At 44.1% G+C, this 26,942-nt stretch overlaps 1 protein-coding gene across 12 annotated transcripts in view; it reads right to left on the reverse strand.

Moving 5' to 3' along the window:
* PPP6R3 (protein phosphatase 6 regulatory subunit 3) overlaps positions 1-26,942 on the reverse strand; it is a 139,728-nt gene that overhangs the window by 112,265 nt on the left and 521 nt on the right. The window lies entirely within an intron of this gene.

The following is a 26,942-nucleotide window of genomic DNA, read 5'->3' on the forward strand; positions in this document are numbered from 1 at the left end:
GAAGTCCTTCCAAAATGTGGATGGGAGTAAACTGAAAACGTCAGAAGATAATTTTTAAGCTTATACAATGCCTAGCAGGGAACCAAGAAATCCAAACCTAATGGTCAAAAGATATGAACAGAGGACTCGTTCACCCAAAAATAAATAAATAAATAAAATGAAATAAAAACATAAACCAACATGTGAAAAACATTTAGCATGGCTAATTTTTGAAAGAAAAAATTCCATGAGGTATTCTTTTATATCCCATGGATCACCAAACAAAAAATGATCAGAACTAATTAAAATTGGTGGGAGAATATGGGGAAACAGGGATATTCGTCTATCACTAATATACTGTAAATAGGTACAAGCTTTTTAAAGAATTAGTATGATGACATCAAGATGAATAAGAATGACAGTACTAGGGGAGCCTGGGTGGCTCAGCAGAGGGAGTCTGCTTCTCCCTCTGTCCCTTCTTCCCCACCCCAACCCCGACCACTTATGCTCACTTGAGCTCTCTCTCAAATAAATAAATAAAATCTTGGGTGCCTGGGTGGCTCAGTGGGTTAAGCCGCTGCCTTTGGCTCAGGTCATGATCTCAGGGTCCTGGGATCGAGTCCCGCATCGGGCTCTCTGCTCGGCAGGGAGCCTGCTTCCTCCTCTCTCTCTCTCTGCCTGCCTCTCTGCCTACTTGTGATCTCTCTCTGTCAAGTAAATAAATTTAAAAAAAACTTTAAAAAAAATAATAATAAATAAATAAGTAAATAAATAAAATCTTTTAAAAATAAAAACGGCAGTACCTTTTAATTAGGTAATGTCATGAGAATTTAAAAAAAGTTTATCAAAAAGGGGAGAGAATTATTTGTACAAAGGATAACAGTAACTACGGTTATACTTACTATCTACAACTCATGTGTGCTGTAATGTGGATATTACATGAACTACCATTTAATCTTCATAAACGTATCACTGCTATCGTATAATCAGAATTGTACTGGTTACGTGTGAGCTCAGAGCTCACACAACGAGGATGTGGCAGTAACGGGACTCAAGTTCCTACGACTTAATCCCTAGCCTACGAGGTTTACAACTGAGTTCGAGACAGAAAGATTAGGAATGAGAATGCTCTGTAGGCAGCTGGAACCCACCAGAAAATCAGGGCTGGAGACAGATCTGAGCACCATTAGCACATACATGATCAATTTAGCCGTGAAAGCGGAGACTGGCAAGGTAGAGTATGGAAAATACAGGCTGAAGAACAAAATGTGAAACTAGCATGGAAGAAAATTGAAAAGGGGGCCAAGCATGGTTAAGAAGAAAACCAAGAAATACAGTGTCAGAGAACTTGTAAATTCTACAGAGAAAACTCTTCCCTGGCTTTTGCTGCCAGTAAGATTTAAACAGCAAATAGTGTTTTAAATACCTTTCTATAGCTCATAGATAAGCACTTAAAAAGATGTGCTTACAGGGAAAAAACTGGACCTCTTGTGCACTGTTGCTGGGAATGTAAAGATTTCATGAAAAACCATAGGGAAGTTTTGCAAAATAAAACAAAAAAAACAGTAAAAAGAATTAGCTTATGTTCCAGCAGTTCCACTTCCGGGTACATACCCCAGAACTGAAAGCGCCCAGACCAGAGTGGTATTTGAGACCCACATCTGTAGTATGTAACTCTCAACAGTGAAAAGGTGGAGGCAAGTGTCCACTGACACACCATGCACAACCGTACGCAGACACAACGCAACCGAACTCAGCCTCAGAAGCGCAGGAAATTCTCATACATGTTACCACACAGCCGGACCCTGAAGACTTTATGCTTGAGGTCACTCAACAAAAGGACAAATCCCATCTGGCTGCACGTCTATGAAGTACTCAAGGACAGTCAAATTCGCAGAGATACAAAGTAGAACGCTGGCTGCCAGAGGCTGCGGGAGGAAGGAACGGAGAGTCTTTTAGCTAATGGGTCCGGAGTTTCCGTCTGAAGATGGAGAGAGGTGAAGGTTACACAACACTGGGAACGTGCTCGATGCCAACAAGCTGGACACGTACATGGACTTCCAGTTTCTTGTCCAGCATGTAAGGAGCTTCGAAGCTGCCACTCTGTCCCAGCAAACCCTAAAAGCTGAACTAAAGAATCAAGAGGTCTTTTTAGATTCATCAGCGAAATGAGGTCATAAAGCAAACTGCTGCCCCCAAAATTGTGGAGAAAGAAAAGCAAATACAGAGAATCACAACTGACCACAGCAGAAACCTTTGAACTACTGCCAGGGCAGGAAAACCTGAACTGAAACTAACGGACTGCTACCCAGGAGGATTTGTTTTACCCTCAGGAGTTCAACCAGGCCCTAAGAGTGAATATAGGAGAAAAATCTCCTGCTTCTTGGGGGTGGTGGGCAGAGAACAATTCTAAAACATGCCAGAGCTTTCTGTACTTAACAAGGCCTGCCCTCAGCAGACACCATTTTACCAGCGCCTAACCTCACAGGTTTTATGAGAGCCTACCCCATCTGGAGGAAGGGAAATGCGCAAGTCCAGGCCCCTCTAACCATCCTGTCCCATCTAGGGAGAGATGCACTCAAGCTCAGTCGAGGGGTATGGGCTCACCAAAAGACTGAGACGTAACCTCGGGATTGCACCATGGCCTCCCCTTCCCGACGCTTCCCCACTTTCAACACAGTTCCTTCTACCCAGTGCATCACGTCCCCCTTTCAAAAGATTACAAAGCATACTGAAAGGCCAAAAACAGTCTGAAGAGACCAAGCGAGCATCAGAACCAGAGTCAGAAATGACACGGACCTCGGAATTATCAGACAGGAATTTTAAAAAGCTAGGACTGACATGCTGAGAGCTTTAATGGAAAGGCAGACATCATGCAATAATAGGTGGATGATGTAAGCAGAGACAGAAACTTTGACAAAGAATCAAAATGAAATGCAAGAGATCAAAAATATTGTAATAAAGGTGCCTTTGAGGGGCTCATTAGCAGCCCAGACATGGATGGGGGAAAAGAATCTCTGAGCTTGAAGATATGACACAAAAAACCCAAAATAGAAAAGCACAGAAAAAAGATTGGGGGCAAAAATAGAACAGAATCTCCAAGAACTGTGGGACAATAACAAAAGATGTAACACACATGTAATAGGGACACCGGAAGGAAAAGAGGAAAGGAACATAGGAACATAGGTGATACGTGAAGCAATGATGACCGAGAATTTCCCCCAATTAACATCAGACACCCAACCACAGATAAGGCATCTCACAGCGCACCAAGCAGGATAAATGTGAAATACAAACAAAGAAAACAAAAGCCCCAAAACATGACACCAATATATTATCATAGGTCGCCTACCATTTTTTTTTTTTTTTAAGATTTTATTTGAGAGAGAGAGAGAGCATGAAAGGGGCGAGGGGCAGAGGGAGAAGCCGGCTCCCTGATGAGCAGAGGGCCTGATGTGGGACTTGATCCTGGGACTCCAGGATCATGACCTGAGCTGAAGGCAGTTGCTTAACCAACTGAGCCACCCAGGTGCCCGGTCGCCTACCATTTTAAATACAAAGACACATACGAACGAAAATGGAGAGATATATAAGCTAGCTACCTGAAACAAAGTGAGAGTAGCTATTTTAATTACAGACAGAGCAGACTTCAGAAAAGGAAAGTTATCAGGGATAAAGAGGGGCATGACAAAATGAAAAAGTGGTCAATACTCTAAGGAAAAAAAAACCTCTAAGAAGACATAACAATCCTTAACATTACACACCTAAAAATAGAGCATCAAGATACATGAACCAAAAACAGAGCTGCAAAGTGAAAGAGATGAATCCCCCACTGTAGCAGGGGACGTCAACACCACTCCGTTAGAAACTGACAAATCCAGCGGGCAGAAAATAGGGAAGGTATAACTGAACTCAACACAGCACCACCAACCAACTGTGTACAGTTGACACGTAGTGACTACATCCAACAACAGCAATTACTTTTTTTTTTTAAACTCAAATGGAACACTCACAAGACAGACCACACATAAAACATACCTTAACAAATTTAAAAGAAGAGGAATCATATGATGTCTATTCTCCAACCACAACGCAATTAAACTAGAAATCAGTAACAGAGATCTGAAAAATCCCCCAAAGTACTTGAAAATTAAACAACACACCTGTAAAGAACACATGAATCAAAAAAAACCAAAAATCTCAAGAGAATTTTAAAAAATTTTTGAATATGAAAATGAAGATATACAATTTCTCAAAACCTGGGGGATGCAGCAGAAGCTGTACTTAGAGGGAAATTTATAGCACTGAAAACATGTATTAAAAAAGAAAGATTTTAAAAGTCAATAACCTAAACTTTCACCTTAAGAATGTAGATAAAGAGCAAATTAATTCCAAAGCAAGCAGAAAAAGGAAATAATGAAAATTAGAGAATCTGGTGAACTGAAAACAAGAAATCAATAGAGAAAATTAACAAATCCAAAGCTGCTTCTTTCAAAGGGGAAAAAAATATATCAATAAAAAGTATAACCCTTCCTCAAAGATAAAGAAAAAGACCTGTGGTACCTGCATCTGCCTTCAGATCAAGTCATGACCTCAGGGTCCTGAGATATTAGGCTCCCTCCTCGGCGAGGAGACTGCTTCTCCCTCTCCCTCTGCCTCTCCCCCAACCTGTGCTCACTGTCTCTAACAGATAAAATCTTAAAAAAAAAAAGAAAAAAGACCCAAATTGCTAGTATCAGAAATGAGAGGGGATATCCCTCCAGACTTCATGGAGAATAAAAGGATAACAGAAGCACCTGAATGGCTGAATCAGAGGAGTATGCAACTCCCGATTTTGGGATTTGGAATTCAAGCCACAAATTGAGTGTAGAGATTGCTTAAAAATAAAATTTATCTTTAAAAAAAAAAAAAAAGAAGAAGGATGAACAACTCTATGGCCACTAATTTGATAACCAAGATGAAATGAACCAATTCCTTGAAAGATACCATCTGTCAAAAAAAAAAAGATACCATCTATTACAACTCACACAAGAAGAAACAGATAATCTGACTAGGTCTGAATCTATTAAAGATGTATCGGTGATTAATAACCTGCCAAAAACAAAACATACAATGCCCGGATGGGTTTACTCATAAATTCTACCAAACATTTAAGGAAGAAATGATACCAATTCTCTACAATCCCTTCCAGAAAACAGAAGCAGAAGAATACTTCCTAATTCATTCTCTGAGACAAGCATTATGCTAGTAACCAAACCAGACAAAGGCCTTACAAGAAAACTACAGCTCAGTATCTCTCTTAAGAGAGATGCAAAAATCCTCCAACAGAAATGCAAATCAAATCCAATAACATATAGAAAGAATTATAAACCAAATAGGATTTATCCCAGGTATGCAAGACTGGTTTAACATTCAAAAATCGATTAAAATTCAAGTCAACTGGCTAAAGGGGGAAAAAAAAAAGATCATATGCAGAAAAAGCATTTCACAAAATCCAACACTCATTTGTTACTAAAAACTCCCAGCAAACTAGGAATATTGGGGAGCTTCTCAAACTTATAAAGAACATCCACAAAAAACCTACACCACACATCATACTTAAAGGTGAGAAATTCAAAGCTTTCCAACTGAGATCAGGAACAATTCCAATTAAATACAATCAAAATCCCAGCAAGTTATTTTGTGGATACTGACAAACTGATTTCAGTTTACACGGAGTGTCAGAAGACCCAAAAACAGTGAAATCCATGAAAAGAACAAAGCTGGAGAACTAGCACTACTCAACTTCAAGACTTCTACAAAGCTGCAGTAATCAAGACAGTGCGGTGCTGACAAAGGGCAGACAAACAGATCAATGGAACAGGACAAACTGCCCAGGAACAGATGCACATACATCAGTCAACTGATCTATGACAATGGAGCAAAGACAGTCTTTCCAATGGAGCAAAAGTGCTCGAATATCACATGCAAAAAATTAATCTAGACACAGACCTTGTACTCTTCACAAAAATTAACCCCAAACAGATCATAGCCCTAAGCGTAAAATGCAATACCTCCCAGAAGTTAACAGAGTATAAAACCTAGATGACCTTGGGTAATAAACTCGGTATTTTTGTCCCCTCAATATTCATATGTAGAAATCCTAACCCACAAGGTGACAATATTAGGAGGTGAGGCCTTTGGAAGATCAGCAGATCATGAGGGTGCAGCCCTCACAAACAGGATTAGTACCATTATAAAAGGGACCCCAGAGAGGTCCCTTGCCCTCGTTTGGCCATATAAAGATACAATGAGAAAAAGCCTATCTGCAACTATAAATTAGAGTCCTCACTAGAATCTGATTGTACTTGTGCCCTGATCTCAGCCATCTAGCCTCCAGAACTGTGCCAAATAAATTTCGGTTGCTGATGAGCCACCCAGTCTTGGAATTCTGTTATACCAGTCCAAACTAAGAAACCTTGGGCTATGGAGATACGACACCAAAACCCTAAACAGAGACCTCACTAAAGAAGATACACATGGACTCCTGAGTGGCTCAGTTGACTGTCTATCTGCCTCTTAATCTAAGCTTAGGTCTAAGCTTAGTTCTTATCTCAGGGTCATGTGTTTAGGCCCCACACTGGGCTCCACCCTGGGCAAGGAGTCTACTTAAAAAAAAAAAAAAAAAAACACACACAGATGGCAAATAAGTGTATGAGTAGATGCTTAATATCCTATGTCATTAGGGAACTGCAATTTAAAACAATGAGATACAGGGGCGCCTGGGTAGCTTAAGCATCTTGCCTTCAGCTGAGGTCATAATCCCACGGTCCGGCGATCAAGCCCTCACATCGGGCTCCCTGCTTGGCAGTAAGCCTGCTTCTCCCTCTCCCACTCCCCATTTGTGTTCCCTATCTCATTGTGTCTCTCTACCTCAAATAAATAAATAAAATCATAAAATAAAACGGTAAGATACAAAAAGGGGGGGGCACGCCAGGGTGGCTCAACTGCCTAGGTCATGATCCCAGGGATGTGAGACTGAGCCCTGCGTCAGGCTCCACATTGAGCAGGGCGTGTGCTGAAATTCTCTCTCCCTCTCCTCCCCCTACATGTGTGTGTCTCTCTCATGCACTGAAATGAAATTAAATGACTAAATAAACAAATAAACCACTACATACCCATCAGAATGCCCAAAATCCAAAACACTGACACCACCAAATGCCGGCAAGATCATGGAGCAAAAGGAACTCTCATTCACTGCTGCTGGGAATGCAAGATGACACGGCCACTTTGTAAGATAGCTGGCTGTTTCTTACAAAGGAAAACATACCCTCACCATGCAATCCAGTAACTGCTTTCTTTGTTATCTCCTCAAATGACGTGAAAACATGTTCACACAAAAACCTGTACACAGATGTTTACAGCCAACTTTTTTTTCTAACTGCCAAAATTCAGAGGCAACAAAGATGTCATTGAGTAAGTGAATGTATAAGCAAACTGTGGTACATGCCGAATACAGAGTATTTATTCAGCACTAAAAGGAAAGGAGTTCTCCAGCCACGAGAAAATATGAAGGCACCTTAAATGTGTATTACTAAGTGAAGGAAACCAGTCCAAAAATGGTATATGCCATCACATGCAAAAAAATTAATCTAGATACAGACCTATAGTGCTTCCAACTATATGACATTTTAGAGAAGGCAAAACCATGAAGACAATAAAAAGATTAGTGTTGCTGGGGGTTAAGGTGGGAGGCAGGACCGAATAGGCAGAGCACAGAGAACTTCAAAGGCAGTGAAACTATTCTGTAGGCTCGTATAATGGTGACATATGTTATTACACATTTGTGAAAATCCACAGGACAGACATTAAGAGTGAACCCTAAAGTCAACTGTGGATCTGGAGAGGATAATGACACGCCAGTGAAGGTTCACGGACTGTAACGGATGTACCACTCTGGTGCTGATGTGCACGGGGCGGATAATGGGGAAGGGAGTATACGGGAACTTCTTCCCTTTGGCCTCAATTTTGCTGTGAAACTAAAACTGCTCCATGAAATAAGATTTGTTTTTTTAAAAATTAAAAAAAATTAACAACCTTTATTTGTATTTGACAATTAAAAAGATTTGATAATTGTTCATTTTTAATGGAGCTTAAAAACGTCGTATGTTATACACCGTTTGAAATGGAGATAAAAGTTTTCTGAAAGAAGGTATTTTTCAGGGGCACCTGGGTGGCTCAGTGGGTTAAGCCGCTGCCTTCGGCTCAGGTCATGATCTCGCGTCCCGGGATCGAGTTCCGCATCGGGCTCTCTGCTCGGCAGGGAGCCTGCTTCCTCCTCTCTCTCTCTCTGCCTGCCTCTCTGCCTACTTGTGATCTCTGTCTGTCAAATAAATAAATAAAATCTTTAAAAAAAAAAAAAAGGTATTTTTCACTGCTTAGTAATTGTACTTTACATACAAAAAGAACAAAGAACAGAAGAATTCAGCTTATAATAGAGCATTTACCTATTTCTGCAGCAAACACTATAAAACCTTCTAAGAACAAAGTACGTTATTACACCAAACTAAGCAAGCTGAATTACTAGCGATTAAAACTGGTGATTAAAACAAAAAACAAAACAAAAAAACATCTCAAAAGCCCACCACTGTGGGTAACGGCTGCAGGGGACACTCTCCACGTAGCAACCGAAGAGAAGAGAGCTCTCCGTGCCAGCGGGACACACGAGAAGTGATGAATGGTGAAAATGTGTACATTCTCAACACTGCAGAGCTTCCGTAAGCATGTATGTAAGTACACAAATACACAGGAAAAAATGGAGGTGGCAGATGCAAAACTATTAACAGCAGAACGTAGAAAGGATCGGGAGGTGATCAGAAGAGAGTTGGTATTATCTGTGACTTCACTTTTTTTCAAAACAAATATGGTATTATCTGTGACTTCACTTTTTTTCAAAACAAATATAATCACCTGAGTAATTAAAAAAACTTAGGAGTTTTCATTCCAAACAGAAAACTGACAACAGAATAAAAAGGAAAAATTCACAATATCCCACCCCTCTAGACAAAATTTCAAAACCAAAGCAAGTAAAAGTTCATCAAATAAGCTATTAATCATTAAGAAAGTCAGTTTGGCCTGAACCACTTGTGCTGTGAAAGTCTAGGACTTCTACATGAGACTACTTGCAAAAAATAAACAATAAACACCCATAAATTCAAATTGCCTAAAGTTATTTTCTATGGAAAAGGGAAGAGAACATTAACATCTTCATTTCACATGTGAAGAAACAGGCTCAGAAATGTGAAACAACGTGCCCGGCAGACAACTATCTGGTCCGACCAAGGATTCAACCCAGTTCTTGTGAACTTAAATCCCCCTTCCTCTAAACCGCTCTGGCCAGACCGCCTCCCTCCCTCCCAAGAGCCTCCTTCTTGATATGAAAGATGAACATCCCGCACTCACCTTGAGGGAAAAAAGTTAAAAATCATGCATGTAATGAATCAAATACAAGTGCTAACTATAGTAACAGGCACAGGGAAACCAACCAGGAAGAGACACAATTTACGCCCACCAGGGTAGGGCGCGTAGGCGCACAGACCTGTAATTTCCCAGGTCTTCTGAATACTGACTGACACTTACGTGAAACATCTATCCAGTACCCGGTTATTCAGAGGTAACAAGACACAAAGAGTAATCCCAAACAGCAGATAATGCCACCAGGCTGCTGAAGGTTTACACTCATCAGGAGGCAGTGCAGTAGTAACTGATGCCAAGAACTGAAAACCCGCTGGGCAATACGGACAATGGCAGGAATGGATGTCCTCTACATTTTCTGGAGAAAACATACAAACATGCCCAGTAATGTTTATTTTTAATCCTCACAATTCTGCTAAACCAGCTCTCTCTTCACCCCACAACCCCTACAATTCTTTCTCATTCTTTCCTCAGTGCCCCCAGGATTATCCAGCTTTATTTTTTGAAGTTTGATGGAAACAAGTTACACATTGTCTATGCATTACAAACTCTTTGTCCTCATTGAAAAACCACTGGGGGTGGGGGGACTAGAAGCAACTATTAAGTCTTTGCTCCCCACATAAACAGTGCTGGCACCACACCCAACCCTCTCCAAGGAGGCTGTGGCAGAAGCAGGACGACAAGGCCACAAAGTGAAGTTCCAGCCCTACCCCCGCCCACATACCCTTAGGTCTCCTGGATGCCTCTTTTGTTTCTAATTGTCCCTCCTTCATTTTTTAGTCAATGTAAGGAAAGATTTAATATCAAGAAGTTAAGTAGAGAAAAGCCCCTCCTCTCCTCGGAACAGGCCACGTGTTCTAAATGCTCAACTGCGCTCCCTCCCTTTCCTCTTGGCTCAAAATCTGTTTTGATCCACATCCCCTTTCCTGACTGTCTTTGGTCTTCTGTACTTGGCTACTCACATGTGAGGTCCACATAAACATTTTCTAGCAATCAAATGATCACATTTTTAAAAGGTAACTATCTTTGAGCTCCTTCCTATTTCTGGATATAAAAATGAGCTAACTAATGTAAAGAAGTAGGAAATCTCTAAGAAATTCCTTACTGACACAGGACCACTCCACAACAACAGAGAAAAAAAATTCATAGTTGCCAGTTCTTAACAAAATGCTCACCCTCTATCACTTGTAACTTCTCTCGTCCTTTGAGTACAGATTGACACTTACGCAAAACAGATCTGGTAGGTGATCTGGTAAGTGCGTGGTTATTCAGAGGTAACAAGACACAAAGCATAATCCAAAATAACAGATAATGCCACCAACCTAAAAATAAAAGAGACTAAACATATCTGCTGGACTGACCAATGTAACAAGTGCTTTCCATACAGAACACCTCCCATTTCTGGGTAAGGAACAGCTGACAGCTAACTTCTAACTAATCACAATAGCAACAATTGGGGAAAAAAACAGGAAATACTGTCAAAGTGCTAAGGGAAAATAATCATCAACCTAGAATTGGGTACTAGACAAAAAACTGTCTTTCAAGATTTACAATATAGAGGGGCGCCTGAGTGGCTTAGTCATTAAACATCTGCCTTCAGCTCAGGTCATGATCCCAGGGTCCTAAGATCAAACCCCACATTGGGTTCCCTGCTCAGCACAAAGCCTTTTGCTCCCTCTCCCACTCCCCCTGGTTGTATTCCCTCTCTCGCTGTCTCTGTCAAATAAATAAATTAAATTTTTAAAAAAGAGTAACAATAGATAGAAAATGTAATGTCCCATCTGTAGGATTTTAATAGCAGCAAAATGAAAACCAGGTAAAGGCAACATATAAATTGGGAAGGGGTGAAGATTAGAACTTTGGGAGGCTCTCATGAGGGTAAAGAGATTAACTACAGGCTGGAAGTTAAATATGAAATGTCTTAAGAGTACCAAGGAGAACAGCGTCTAATCTTTGTATTACTGGGTATGAGCACAAGGGGGGAACACGAGGGAAAGAAAAAAAACCCCACAACATGTAAGGCAAGAAAAGCAAACAACAAAAAGCTAAGTTAAAAAGCAGAAAATAAGATAGCAGAAATAAACCAAAGATTTTTTTTTTTTTTTAAGATTTTATTTATTTGCCAGAGAGAGAAAGTACACACAAGCAGGCAGAGAGGCAGGCAGAGGCAGGGAGAGAAGCAGGCTTCCCGCCGAGCAAGGAGCCCGATGCGGAACTCAATCCCAGGACCCCAGGATCATGACCTGAGCCGGAGGCAGTGGCTTAACCAACTGAGCCACCCAGGCGTCCCTAAACCAAAGATTTTAATCACAATTAACATAAATGGACTTACTCATCAGTTTAAAGTCAAACTGTAAGGAAGGCACATACTGGATGAGCAGTGGGTGTTATACACAACTAATGAATCGTTAAACTCTACATCAAAACTAATAATGTATTATATGCTGGCTAACTGAACATAATAAAATAAATAAATAAAAATTAAAAATAACATCAAGAGCATCTGGGTGGCTCAGTTGGTTAAGCAACTGATTTTGGCTTGGGTCATGATGCTAGAGTCCCAGAATCGAGTCCCACATCAGGCTCCCCGCTCAGTGGGAAGTCTGCTTCTCCCTCTGACCTTCTCCACTCTCATGCTCTCTCTCACTCTTTCGAATAAAATCTTAAAAAAATAATAATAAAGTCAAATTATAAAAATGCAATCTAGGGGCAGTTGGTGGCTCAGTCAGGCATTCAACTCTTGATCTCAGCTCAGGTCTTCATCTTGGGATCGTGAATTCAAGCCCCAACCTTGACTCCACACTAGGTATGGAGCCTACTTTAAAAAAAAAAAAAAAAGGAAAATTTAGGGGCACCTGAGTGGCACAGTGGGTTTACCCTCTGACTTTCACTCAGGCCATGATCTCAGGGTCCTGGGATAGAGCCCCACATTGGGCTCTCTGTTCAGCGGGGAGCCTGCTTCTTTCTCTCACTATCTGCCTCTCTGCCTGCTTGTGATCTCTCTCTGTGTGTCAAATAAATAAATGAATTTTTTAAAAATCTTTTTTAAAAATTGCAATCTCACTAGTGCTGCTTTCAAAAGGCACATGTACAACATTAAAGCCACAAAAAACTTGTTAGTGAAAGGGCAGAAAATAGTATCAGGCAAACATTAACCAAAAGTCACTTGGTACAGCTTCACAAATTTCTGACAAAATATACTTTAATGGAAAAGTATTCCCAGAGAGACAGAACTACTCTAAACTTACAGGCACAAAGCAAAACCTGAGAGCACCAGAGAGATGCGACAGGTTTCCCAACATGAGGTCAACAACACCCCCACGTAACATAACAGCAGACAAACTAATAAGGATACTAGTTTGAGTGTGAATTCAATTAATGCATTTCATCTAATACACATGGAAAAACCTCACCTTAAAACCAGAAACACACTGGCTTTTTTAAGCACAGACACTCTGAATACGGATAAAAATTTGCCACAAAGCAGACATCATTAAAACGGCCTCAACAAAATTTTTAAAAAAATCAAAATCACACTGGACCACATTTTATTAACAAAATATATGTTAGCAATCAAATGTTCTATTAGATTACAATAACCTTGATGATAAAATTAATCAAGGTAAATACATAAAAAGGAAAATCATAGACCAATCTTACCAATTAACACAGATCCGTAAATCCTAAGATAGTAAATCCTAAGCAAGTCAAAAACATTTAAAAAAAATTTTTTAATACAGTATTCTTTTAAAAATATGTCATGGGGCGCCTCGGTGGCTCAGTGGGTTAAAGCCTCTGCCTTTGGCTCGGGTCATGATCCCAGGGTCCTGGGATCGAGCCCCATATCGGGCTCTCTGCTCGGCAGAGATTCTGCCTCCTCCTCTCTCTCTGCCTGCCTCTCTGCCTACTTGTGATCTCTGTCAAATAAATAAATAAAATATTTTTAAAATAATAATAAAAAAATAAAAATATATCATGATCAAGATGGATTTATCCCAGAAATGTAAGATTAATGTATTACCTTAATTTCAAAACTACCTTAATTTTTTCACATCACCAGATTAATGTTGAAAAATCGTATTATCATTATCTCAGTAGATGCAAAAAAAAGCATTCAACTGAGTTTAATACCTACTTGTGATTTTTTTTTCTAAATCTCCATCAACTAATACTGAAGGAATCTTCCTCAACCTGTTAAAGGGGGAAAAAGTACCATACATTTAATGGTGAAAGATAAAAGCATTTCCTTTAAAACCAGGAATACAACAAGAAAGTCTGCCATTACCAGTTACAGTCTCCAATGCAATGGTTGTCCTGAAGCAGTGCAGTAAGACTAAAGTAGGATATAAAAAGTAAAAGTACTGGAAAGAAATGAACTGCCATTATTCAAAGATGAGGTGATTATCTATATAAAAACCTCAGGAGTCCGCAGGCAAATTATTAAGTTAGAGAAGTTCCCACAAAGAAGAGTTGCATACAGGGGCGCTCAGGCAGCTCAGTTAGTTAAGCATCTACCTTTGGCTCTGGTCATGATCCTGGGGTCCTGGGATCAAGACCCATATTGGACTCCCTGCTCACCAAGAAGCCTGCCTCTCCCTCTCCCTGTGCCCATACCCCCACTCATGTGTTCTCTCTCTCTCTGTCTCAATAAAGAAATAAGATCTTTTAAAAATTTTATTTAAAAAAAAAAAAAAAGGAAGAGGTCCATATAAAGGTACCTGCACTGCCATTTAGCAGCCAATAGAAACCTAAAAAAAAAACAATCATTACCAACAGCACCCAAAACTAATAAGTACCCAAAGAATAAATCTAACAAAAGACGTGTAAGACTTGTAAAGAGAAAAACCATCAAACGCCTGGGTGGCTCAGTTGGTTAAGCAGCTACCTTAGGCTCAGGTCATGATCCCAGCGTCCTGGGATCGAGTCCCACATCGGGCTCCTTGCTCGGCAGGGAGCCTGCTTCTCCCTCTGACTCTGCCTGCCACTCTGTCTGCCTGTGCTTGCTCTCCCTCTCTCTCTCTCTCTGTCAAATAAATAAATAAAATCTTTTAAATAAATAAATAAATAAATAAATGACAACTTCCTATAAACCAAGAGTCGCTTTCCTCTTCTACCTGGCCAGTTTGGCCAGATGATCAGGTCAGGGGACACGAAGACCCACTTATGCCCTTTTATTCCACGCTTTCAATAAACACTTTTTTAAAAGTCCCATAAACGCAGTAAAAATAGACAAGTCATGTATTAGGAAAAGTATTTTTTGCACAAATAATTAATAAAGGATTACTAATCAGAATATACAAGAATTCCTACAAGGATACCTGGCTGGCTCAGTGCATGAAACATGCGACTCTTGATTTCAAGGTCATGAGTTCAACCCCCAAATTGGGAATAAAGTTTAAAGAAAAAAAAAATTGGGAAAATAACTCCGAATTCCTTTGTACAAATAAGAAAAACCAAACAACTCCATGGGGGCAGGAGAGGAGGTGCTACAAGGCAGCATTTCAGAGAAGCTGAAATCTAAGTAGCCAGAAAGATGCTTAACTTCATTAGTAATTAGAGAAAAGAACTTTATAACTATGCAAAAATAAATAAATTAATAAAAATGGGCAAAGAATTTGAACAGGCTTCCTCTAAAGACATACAAACAGCCAATGAGCACATGAAAAGATGTCCAACAGCACTAGCCATTAAGAAAATGCAAAGAAAGCCACAATGAGACACCACACTTCACACCCACTAGATGGCAATTAATTTTTTCAAATAATAAATAATAAATGTTGCTAAGGCCATGGAGAAACTGGAACCCTGATACAGTGCTGATAAGAATGTGATATGGTGCAGACACTTTGGAAACCAGTTTGATAATTCCTCAAAATATTAAACATGGAGCTACCACAATACCCAACAATTCCACTCCTGAGCATACACCAAGAAAATAAAAACGTATGTCCACCCAAGACTTGTATACAAATGCTCATAGCAGTATTACTCATAAAAGTCAAAAGTAGAAGCAATTCACATGTCCATCACCTGACAAAGCAGGAACATGTGGCATGTCCGTTCAACGGAACGTTCGTCATTCAACAATAAGACGCCATGAGGTACGATCCCGACACCTGCTGCAACGTGGAGCAGCGCTGAAAGCCTGATGCTAAGTGAAAGAAGCCAGACATGTGTATGATTCGGTCATACGAAATGGGCAAATCGACAGAAGCAGACAGTCTGTACGGGGCTGCCTAAAGGTTAGGTAGAAATGGGGAATGACTGCTAAAGGGGACAAGGTTTCTTCCGCGGGTGATGAAAATGTTACAAAATTAGACTGTGGTGTTCATTACACAGTTCTGTGAATATACTAAAGCCCATTAAATGCTACACTTTATTTTTTGTGGGGTTTTTTTGTTAAGATTTTTTATTTATTTGAGAGAGAGAGAGCAAGCGTGGAGGGGCAGAGGGAGACAGAGAAAGAATCTGAAGCAGACTTCACACTGAGCGAGGAGGATGCAGGGTCCAATCCCATGGCCGTGAGATCATGACCCAAGCCAAAACCAAGAGTCAGATGTTTAACCAACTGAGCCACCAAAGCAGCCCTAAACTCTTTATTATTTAAAAAAATAATAATAAAAAATAAAGTATATTTATATATGTTTTTAAAAATATGATTATATATAAAATAAAATATAAAATATGAAAAAATTAAAAACTATTGGCAAATTGGCAAATACAAAAAAAAAATCTAACAACATCATTATTGGCAAGGATGTGGAACAACAGTGCTGGCAGGAAGGTAAGCAGGTACAACCAGCCTAGAATACAATTTGCATCATTTACAAAAGTTGAAAATGTACTGGTCCCACTACCCTGCAATTCTCTCCAAGGTCTATACCTCGGAGAAGTGTTTCTGCCTTTGCTTTTGCTGTTGTTGCTTGAAATACTTTACTTATTTGACTGGCAAAGACCAGAAGTAAGCAGAGCAGAGAGGCTGGAACCCAGGACCCTGAGATCATGACCTGAGCCAAAGGCAGAGGTTTAACTCACTGAGCCACCCAGGCGCCCCGTCTGCATCTGCTCAGAGCAGCACTGTTTCCTCACTGGACAAGCGTATCCCCCAATGACTGAACAAGATCGAGGAAGACCCACGCAGTCTGAAACAGACAGGGCGGTGCAGAGGAGCAAGCACAGCTCCGTGCACCCGCCGGGTCACACCTCCCCCATCTACAAGCCGTCACTTCCCTCCCTCCCCAGCGGCAATTCCGTGCCCGCTCCCCATTACAATCTCTCCTGACTTTGCCTGGCTTTGCCCCTTGGGCGGCAGGAAAGCCACAAGCCCAACACCGCGGCAGCACTGCCTGCTCTGCTCCCGGTAAAACGAAGGCGGGCGAGCGCCGTTAGTTTGACTCCGAACTCGGGAGCGCTCCCGCAGGTCGGCCTGTCCGCGGGGCCGACCCATTCAGGGCTACTTTCCCCCAGACTTCCGGGCCTGCCCTCTCCTCTTCACTCCCGACTCGCGGCGACTGCTGAGAACGTCTCCCTGTTTCCCCCGGGGAAAAAGAGTTAAGAGAGGACACGGCGCACACGGACTCGCGCTGCTCCAGCGGCCCGACCCCCTCTCCCGCCGCTCAGAGCCCACCAGCCGTCCCCTGCGGCCTCCCCACACCCCTCCGGTGAGTGTCCGCCTCCCGCCTCCCTGGGTGGCTCACTCTGGAAAGAACCAACTCCCAGCACAGTTGCCAAAACGCATCTCCACAAACCCTGCCCGGGTCCCGCACCTCCCCGCACAGGCGGGCGACAGAACTTCGCCTGCCACCTCTTCTCGTGTCCTCCATGAACCTCCCTCCCAGGCTTGCCCCGGCGGCCGGCGGGAAGGGCTCTGGTCAAGGCTGCCAGCAGCTTCTCCGCTGCCAAAGCCGCCGGGGGAGCGCTGGCCCTCTTTCTACTTGAACTGTCGGCAGCGGGCCCAGGTCCTCCCTCCCTCCTCGGTGACACTCTCCTTGGCTTCACACACGTGAGCCCGGTCGTCCTCCACCTCAGAGGAGGCCCTTCCCAGTCGCCCCTGCTCAGTCCTCACTCCTCAGTGCCCCCATCCCACCTCAGGGCGCTCTGAAGCCACTCTTCTGGCTTCAGCCCAGACCTCTCCCCTCAACTCCAGACCCCTCACCCTGCAAGTGTCTCGACTGGTCTCCAAAAGCTCCACGAACTTCACATGTCCAAGCTTGACCCAACTCGGGACGCGACGTCCACGACCCGCCCCCGCCCCGCAGTCACCCCTCTCTTCACAGTTAACGACTCCCAATGCGAGCGAAGCCCCCAGTACCACCCTCCACCCTGCTCCCACGCCCACATTCGATCTGTCCCCAGGCCCTGTCCGCTCCACCTTCGAGATGCATCCAGAACCCAACCACGGCTCAGGGCCACCCGGTGCCCCCTCAGCCTGAGCCGCCATCGCTGCTCGCTGGCTCGGGGGCAGCACGGGGACAGCTACCCTGACAGCTTCAGGGGGTCCTTCTGAAAGCGCAAGTCAGGTCTCATGTCACACTTCTGATCAACAGTGACTTCCCATCTCACAGGGAGAGGACGAGAACATCCTAACACTGGTGTGACTGGCCCCCCAGGACCACCGCTCCCCGCCGCCCCCCCCCCACCCTGCACATGACCTCCTGCCACTCTCCCTCGGGCTCTCCCCCTCCAGCCAGCGGCCCCTCCAGGTCCCTTCAACGCGGCGGGCACAGTCCCTGGCATCTCCCGCAGGGCTGGGCCAGCCCGGCTCCTCCCACACTTCCCACCCCACCCCCACCCGCAGCCACAGGCTCCCTCCTCCTCCTCCTTCTGTTCAAAGGCCCCTTCTCGGGAGGCCCACCCTGACCACCTTCCCTCCACACAGCCTCCGTCCGCCCACGTCCCCGCTACACTCTTCTCCCCGCTCGTCACCCACGCTGGGACGGCTTCACCTTCCACCGACCTGTTAGCGGCCTTCCCCCACCGCAATGTCAGCCCCAGGAGGGCAGATACTTGTGTGCTTTGCTCCTGCTGACATACCCAGCACCAATAAGTATCTTAGTGCCTAAGACCTACTAAGGACCCAAACATTTGAATAAAGAATTTCAAAAACAATGTGAGGGAGGGGGTAAGTCATGGAGTAAAATGATTCTACCTGCAGTTTAAAGACTTGCAGGGAATTAAGTTACATCATAAAAGGACACAATCACATATGGCAAAACCAGAAAGCAAGAAAACAGGTGCAGGGCAGTGCTTGCCTTCGGGAGATGGAGGCGGAAGAAGAGGCGGTCAGGGCAAGACCTGCAGCCAGAGGCAGGGGCAGCATTCGTGTGCTAGTTCTCAGGCTGGTTTGGGGCGCACAGCTGCTGGTTTTAACATTACTACTTACACATGCAGCTATACACTCTCTGAATACAGGATCTCATTAAAAATTAAAATAGAAAACTAGATTAGAGAAAAACGGACCAAATCCAGCGCACTACCTGCGTGTGTGGGGGGGGGTCTTGTTTTTCAGAAGTTTTAGTATTTTTCCACTGACTTAGAATTGACAATTTCATATTCATTTGAAATGTACAATTTGGTTATTTGATATTTGTATGCTCCGCCCTGTTTTTGTAAATAAAATTTTACTAGAAGGCAACCACCTTCTTCTTCTTCTTCTTTTTTTTTTTTTTAATTTCTGTATTGTGGGTTGCTTATTTCTTCTGGAAAGGGGGAGAGAGAAAGGTGTGGTGTGGGGGGAGAGAGGGAGAGAGGGAGAGAATCTTAAGTAGACTCCAGGCAGTGCGGAGCCTGAGGCGGAGCTTGATCTCACAACCCTGAGATCATGACCTGAATCAAAGGCAAGAGTCAGTCGCTTAACCCACTGAGATACCCAGAGCCCCAACAGCCACCTTCATCTGTTCATATGTCGTCTATAACTGCTTTCATATCCAGATTACAGGGATGAGTAGTTATAGAGATCACACAGCCTGCAAAGCCTAACGTATTTACTAACTGGCCCTCTACAGAAAAGCGTGGTCCAGGGGCACACCTGGGTGGCTCAGTCGGTTGAGTGTCTGTCTTTGGCTCAGATCATAATTTCGGGAACCTGGGATCAAGCCCCGTGTCAGGCTCCCTGCTTCTCCCTCTCCCACCTGCCAGCTCATACTTACTCTCTCTTAAATAAATAAATAAATAAATATCTTTTAAAGAAAAAAGTGCTGTCTGGGTATATGTGGAATCTATAAAGAAATTAAATGCAAAATAAAAAAAGACCCAATCATTTGTTAAAATGCTTTGATTCCTTCAAGGCATACGTAATTTTCTTCAAGAACACAGCACACTGAAAACTATGGTTCTATGTAACATAGGATACTCTAGAGCAAATGGAGTTACTTTTAAAACATCATAAGTGCCAGAGAGAGAGATTTTAAAGACTGTTTTAGAAAGCAAAATGCAAAATCTCCAATTTATTATCTCTACTCTCATCAAAGTAAGAAACTATAATCACATTTCCCTCAGTAAAGCAAGTATAATATGATCCACATAGGGAACGAAACCACCTGCATACAAACACTAATTCCATAACCTCTCTTAACCTGCATCACCATCACCCAGGACCCCTCAGAGCAACTAGTCAGACCTCAACGTTCTCCAGGTGCCCTCAACTTGCCACTTCACTTCTTTAGGACTGTCACTGTGTCTTACATTGGAGTCATTTCTGAACCTACTTCTATAGTTATTAGGAAGAAGACTGGTAACAGCAATAATAGTAATAAAAACACCGCCCTATGCTAGGCACTGTGCTCATCAGGTTACATTTAATACTGATGTCATAGATAATGAAACTAAGGAACAAAGATGTCATCCAGTATTAGGATTACACAGCTGGAAGAGTGTGAGAACCAAAACTCAAGGCCAGTTATTTTAGATCCTTATGTACTCTTGACCTCTACAATATACTCTGAACTGGGGAAAGAAAACAGTATTAATCTGTGAAAACTCCCTTAGTTTAAAATACTATGTCTTGGGGCTCCTGGGGGGCTCAGTGGGTTAGGCCTCTGCCTTTGACTCAGGTCATGATCTCAGGGTCCTGGGATCAAGCCCCGCAACGGGCTCTATGCTCAGCGGGGAGCCTGCTTCTCTCTCTCTCTCTCTGCCTCTCTGCCTACTTGTGATCTCTGTCAAATAAATAAATAAAATTTTTTTAAAAATAATAAAATACAATACTATGTCTACGATAGGTGCCAAATGCACAGTTGCTGAACCCACGTAAGGGTGTAATAAATTGAGGTTGAGAGGTCCACAGCAGAAAGAGCACTCTGTGATCAGAAGGGGCAGGGTCTTGCTTGCAGGCAACAAAGGCGGATGTGTCGAGCCCACCGTCCAGAGGCAACAGAAACCTTGTGTATCTTCAGGTCAACAAAAGAAAACTGGAGACCCTATCCCCTTGTCTACTACAATGACAGAAAACTCAGAAATACTACCACCAAAAAGAAACAATTCAGAAGTTAAGCATTTAATCTCAACTCTCGTGAGATCCAGGTGTGATGTCACTCTTGAAATAAATGGTACTGGAAATTGAGGTCTAGTAGGGCCACCAAGACCCTACGGAATCAGCCAGGAAACCGAGATTGTTAGCTTCTCCAGCATGGCCTATATTTTTCTCTAAGAATCAATGACCTCTCAGGTCCATTCCAGCCCCAAAACCATGACTCTCAAAAAGGAAGCCCCGAGGGGCACCTGGGTGGCTCAGTGGGTTAAGCCTCTGCCTTCGGCTCAGGTCATGATCTCAGGGTCCTGGGATGGAGCCCCGCATCGGGCTCTATGCTCCGCGGGGAGCCTGCTTCCCCCTCTCTACCTACTTGTGATCTCTGTCAATTAAATAAATAAAACCTTTAAAAAAAAAAAAAAAAAGAGGAAGCCCCGAACAGCCAAACAACTCAGTACTTTTCAGTGTTCTTCCTGCCACTGCCCCCACCTATGGACCACGAGCCCAGACCTCACCAAGGCCCAGCCAACCTCTATGAACCATACCTGGCCACCACGGAGCATGGCTTAGTGGACAGGTCACATACCTGCTTTCCTTGCCCAGATTAGGGTTTCAGGGAGCCTCGCCTTCTCACATAATCTTTCCCTTCTCTTCTTGCCAAAGTGGGTCTCTGACACCAGCACTGCTGTTCAGATTTATATTCCAGTATAGGAACTCAAGACTCCAACCAGCAATCCAAACAGCCTTCTCCAAATCTAACACTCAGTCAGACTCCTATTTCTGCAGCCTTTTTGTTCTTCTCTTTAATGTCCCAAAATAACAATCTTTAATCCATCCTTCCTTTAGGTCATCAGATTTCATGGCAATCAACCTCTGGGGCACACAACCCATTCCAAGTCAATATACAGTCAAACTGTAAGAAATTTTGGAAGAAGTACAACCCTAGTTTTCTCCAGAGTCACCAAGAAGTACAAAATCAGAGCTTCTTCCCATCAGTAAAAAGATGTTCAGAACATATCAAACTTTGCATAAATTCACAGTCGACTATGCAGTCTTCACTAATACTTACAAAACAGGTCAACACTAGCCAGCTGTTAAGTGACAAGTAGTAAAACACCTCTGCTAAGAGTAAACTCAGATCTCTGCCAAGTCCATGACATGAAAATGTCCCTGTTAAGGTGAGAAGCCTTTGAACTACTGCCAAGGTTCCCTTTCCTTATACTTGCTTCTTCACTAGCTGATCTACCTGGTATCCAGAAGTCAGTGCACCATCATTCAAACTCTGAAACAAACTGGGTATTGATCCAACTAGTAACTATCTCCCTTCTCCAAGTAAAAAAATAAATACGGAGGGAGAGAGGAAGAAAAGGGGCTTCTGTGGCAACTAAATCTAAGCAAAGTCATGGCCAACAAAACCCAAATCTCCAGTCCATCCCCACCAGTGGCACAATCAATTTCAAGGATGTCAAGACATCTGACACAAACTTCTATCGAGCCTCTGATAGTATAGAACCCGTCAGTGTTCCCAGTCTGACTGACTGACAACCAACATCTACAGAGCAAGGAACACTACAGGCCCATCCCATTTGTCATTGACAACACAGCTTCACCAGCACAGGAGCAATGACACTGCTTTCTAAAACACACCAAACCAAGGGGGCAAGTCAAAGCAACCGCTTAATACACACAAGAAACAAACTCGTGTGTATTAAGTAACTACTTAATTAAGTAACTACTTTATTGTTTGGCAAGAGACTTCTGGCAAATTCAACCAGCAAAGGAGCAAACCTAAACTCTTTCCTCCCAGGCCTGGAGAGCCTCCCTAAGGAGCCTACTTACACCATATACAATTCTAACAAGCTTTGGTACCTGGCCTCCCAGCCAAAACTGCACCCCTTTTATAACTGCTACCTCTCCCTCTAGACTGCAAGTCCTTAAGTGCCTGTTCATGGGTGAGTCCCTAATACAGCTCCTGGCAGAGTAAGGATTCAATTACTATATTTGAGGATCAAATAAATGAAGATTAGAAGAAGCTGGGGCGGGGGGGGGGGGTCACTTGTCATTCTCAACAACAGCCATAAGCTGATTTTCAGGATGAAAGATTAGAAAGTGCCTCCACAATCTTCTCCTTCTATATATCCAGAGCCTAACATTCAGTTGCTGGAAATGTGTATCATTTTTAAACTAATATTCCTTCATTCAGTAAACTAGATGATCTAAATTGTAGGTATGTGTGAGAAAAGGACCTCTGCCCTTCTGTTACTGGACCTCATCCTCCCTCCCCCAGAGAAGAAAAAACACTCACCCATTTGGGCCAGAGTCCAGGGCCCAGAGGAACCCCCTTTTACTAGCAGGCAAGGGTCACTGTGTGACATGTGAAGCATGGAGTACGCCTGTCTCGCCTTCAAAAGGCAGAACTTGCAAACGGATCCAAGGCTAACTCTCTGGAAATAGGTCTTCATTACAAAGGGAAAAAAAGATGATGACGCTGGCATTGAAAACGATAACTGACCGCTGACTCACTCACGGGATGACAGCAAAGGATATAAAACTCAAAAATAACAGTATAAAGTTATTAAACGTAGGAGCTACCAACCCTAAACACCCAAGAGTGTGAAGTTTCAGCACACTATGGTAATGTGTTTTACGAGGTAAAGGCAAAAAAAGTTTCTAAATTATATTATAAAATCAATTCATTTAAAACTTCTTTTAAAGTTCAGTCTTCAGGAACCTTAGAATAATGTATGTACAAGTCTCTCCCCACTACACAGAGACAGAGCTCACAACACCTAAAGGATTCCTCGACCCACAGGAAGTCACTAATAACCATGGTCTTGAAGAGGGGTTCCAAAACCTGGCTGCACTTCAGTATCACCTGGGTAGCTTTCTAAAAATATATTCTCAATACTACCACAGATTTCCAGACGTGAGGGTCTATCATCCATGGTCTTAAAAGATGTCCTGAACGATTCTAATGCATGCCAGCGTAGCATCCATCTAGAACGGGGTTTCTCAATTTCTGCCCTATTAGTATTTGGGACTGGATAATTTTACGACGCTGTCCTGTGCATTCCAGGATGCTCAGCAGCATCCCTGGTCTCCACTCTCTCTAGAAGCCAGGGTACGCATTCCCACCCTTACACAGCTATGACAAGCAAAAATGTCTCCACACATTGCCAAATGTTTCTTCGAAGGCAAATCACCCCCCAACTGAGAAACATTTACCTAGAGTAAATTAAAAAATTTTTTTAAAAATTACTTGAGATTCTCTTGAGGGAAAAAAAAAAGTAAGAAAGCTGCTTAAAGCCAAGAGCCCAGGGACTCCTGGGTGGCTCAGTCGATTAATCAGCTGCCTTGGACTCTGGTCATGATCCCAGCGACCTGGAATCGAGCCCCATGTCAGGCTCCCTGCTCAGCAGAGAGCCTGCTTCTCCCTCTCCCTCTGCTGCTCCCCCTGCTTTTGCGCTCTTTCTCTCCCTCTGTCAAATAAATAAATAAAATCTTAAAAAAAAAAAAAGAGGGCGCCTGGGTGGCTCAGTGGGTTAAAGCCTCTGCCTTCAGCTCAGGTCATGATCCCAGGGTCCTGGGATCCAGCCCTGCATTGGGCTCTCTGCCCCCCCGCTGCCTGCCTCTCTGCCTACTTGTGATTTCTGTCTGTCAAATAAATGAACAAAACCTTTAAAAAGAAGAAGAAAAAGAAAAAGAAAAGAAAAAAAAAGCCAAGAGCCCAGGCCTATTTTTTTTTCAGTCCAACTCACCTAAGAAAAATAGCTAATAAGCTACTCAGCCCACACAGGGGCTCAGATCTTGACTTATGAGGACCAAACCATAGCTTCTTGTGCTTTTTATGAAACAGACTCAATGCTGAGTTTCAGGTGAGCAGATGATTAGAAGAACTTCACTACCATGTACTCACAGGGGTATTAAAACACTGTAGAACTTTAGACCAATATACACTCATGCTGCCTCTCAAATACACAAAATATAAAACTGCAAGACACAAGTTCATGATAGAAATAAACTAATCACCCATCCTGACAAATGCTGTGTTAAGGAAGAGATTCTTACATGGTAACTGACTGGAATTTAAATGCAAACTGGGGGGCGGGGTGGTTTTTGCCTGTGATAAGCACATTACCTTTGTACCAAATCCATACTAAAATTATCCTGAAGTGCACCGCACCCTGTCAAATCTTCATTTTACTACCATTGATTTTCCATCCAGCTATGGTCTGATTCTCAAGCAGTTAATTCAAACTAGCAAGTTTTCGTTTTGTCCTGCTATATACAAAAGCTCAAGTTTTCTTATCCCAATCTTCTTCCTCTCCTTAAGTTACACCGCAAGACGCTCCCCTCTACTTAAAACTGTGTAAAAACATTTCCCCAGTGCGATTAAAGCCAGGCAGGTCCCAAGCAGTAATACCAAGGGGCAGGCAAGCACGGTTTCCAGTACCAGGGAAAAGAGCACAGGGCAGGAATCAAGACTGTGACTCTGTGTGACTGAGCGGACGGCAGTTTGTTAGACACTCTAGACTCCCCAGTCAGACCCGCGGAAAGGCAACAGCTTCCGAAGCGTCCCAGCAGGGCAACAGCTGTCTCCCAAGCTGCGTTCACCGAAGTGCGTCTCAATACCACAACCTTTCAGACCTCAGGAACCCTGACCCGGGAGTGCGCGGAGAAACCTCAGAGCTGCTACCAGCACCAATCACCCCAGCAGCCCAAGGGAGTAGGAACAGGATCCGACCCCAGCTCTTCAGGAGCTTTTCTTTATTCAACCGCCTCTTAGAGGAACATTCTGAGGTACCACCACTAACGCCCTGCTCCCCGAAATGTGTGAAATTCAACGAATCTTCAACCACCCCTCTCCTGAAAAACTTAAAATAACTTCCAGTGCATTTTCTCAGCAGAACTGTTAAGCACACGGAGCCTTCTAAAGACGGCCACCAAGTCACCTCAACGCTCCTTTGACTTCCAAACAGTAATCTAAACGTTTAGAACTCAATTTCTGAAATTAGTAATAAGAGCCACCAATTGCACTGAGCGGACCCTACGTGCCAGACACGGCTCCCAGCCCATTCCCTCCCGACACACTTCCGAGGCAGTCCCGGCTCTCAGCGTCCCACTACAGGGAAGGCAAGGAAGTGTAGTAACTTGCGCAAGGTCACGGAGCTGGAGTGCTGAAGCCGAGACCTGAACCCAGGCAGGCGGACTGCGCAGAGAGCGAGCGGAAACTGCACCGCCGCGTAGGAGCCGTCCACGCCGGTGGCTGGACACCCGGAGTCCCTTCCCCACTCGCTGCCCCCTGCCCCATGACCTTGAGGGCGCGATCCAAGTAAACTTCACATTGCCACACGGTGGGACAGTACCCACAGTAACAAGTGCGGCGGCTCGGAAGGGGAACGGTCGCCAAGCGCCCCTCCCACAAAGGCAGAACATAAACAAAGCTCCGGCCGACCCGCGGAGGAAGCGTGAAGCACCGGGCGCACCGCACGGAGCCCGAGGCGGAAACGTCGGGACACACGGACACGGCCGGGGACTCGGTCCGCGCCTCCCCAACCGCACGCCCCGGCTGCGACGAGGGCGCGCAGGACCGAGCAGGAGATCCCTCCAGCTTGGCCGCCAACGGGCTTCTTTCCGGGGGAGGCCCTCCCCGCCGCGGCAGGGACCGCCCCCCTGCTCAGGGTCGCCGGGGCGGCGTTCGCGGCCCAGCCCCGCAGCTCAGGCGCCGCTCGCACGGCCATTTAAACCCCCCGAGCCGGGCTCCGCGCTCGCCGACGACTCCGCGGCCGCGAGCACAAACCCACAGAACTTGTTTCCGCAGCCGGGGTCCCAACAATGGCCTTCGCCAGTCCACGGCGAGCGGCCGCCCCAACTTGACACGCTCCCCGGCCCGCGCCCGGGGGAAGTTCTCCCCGGCGGGCGGGCTGGCGGGCGGGCGGCGCGGCCGCGGCGGAGCGGGGCCGGTCCGGGATCGGGGCGCGCCCCGCCCGCCCGCCCGCCGCCGCCGCCGCGCAAGGCCGCGGACGTCCACCCGGGCGCAAAG

This window comes from Mustela nigripes, chromosome 1 (genome assembly GCF_022355385.1).
Source record: "Mustela nigripes isolate SB6536 chromosome 1, MUSNIG.SB6536, whole genome shotgun sequence".
In the NCBI taxonomy this organism is placed as follows: domain Eukaryota; kingdom Metazoa; phylum Chordata; class Mammalia; order Carnivora; family Mustelidae; genus Mustela; species Mustela nigripes.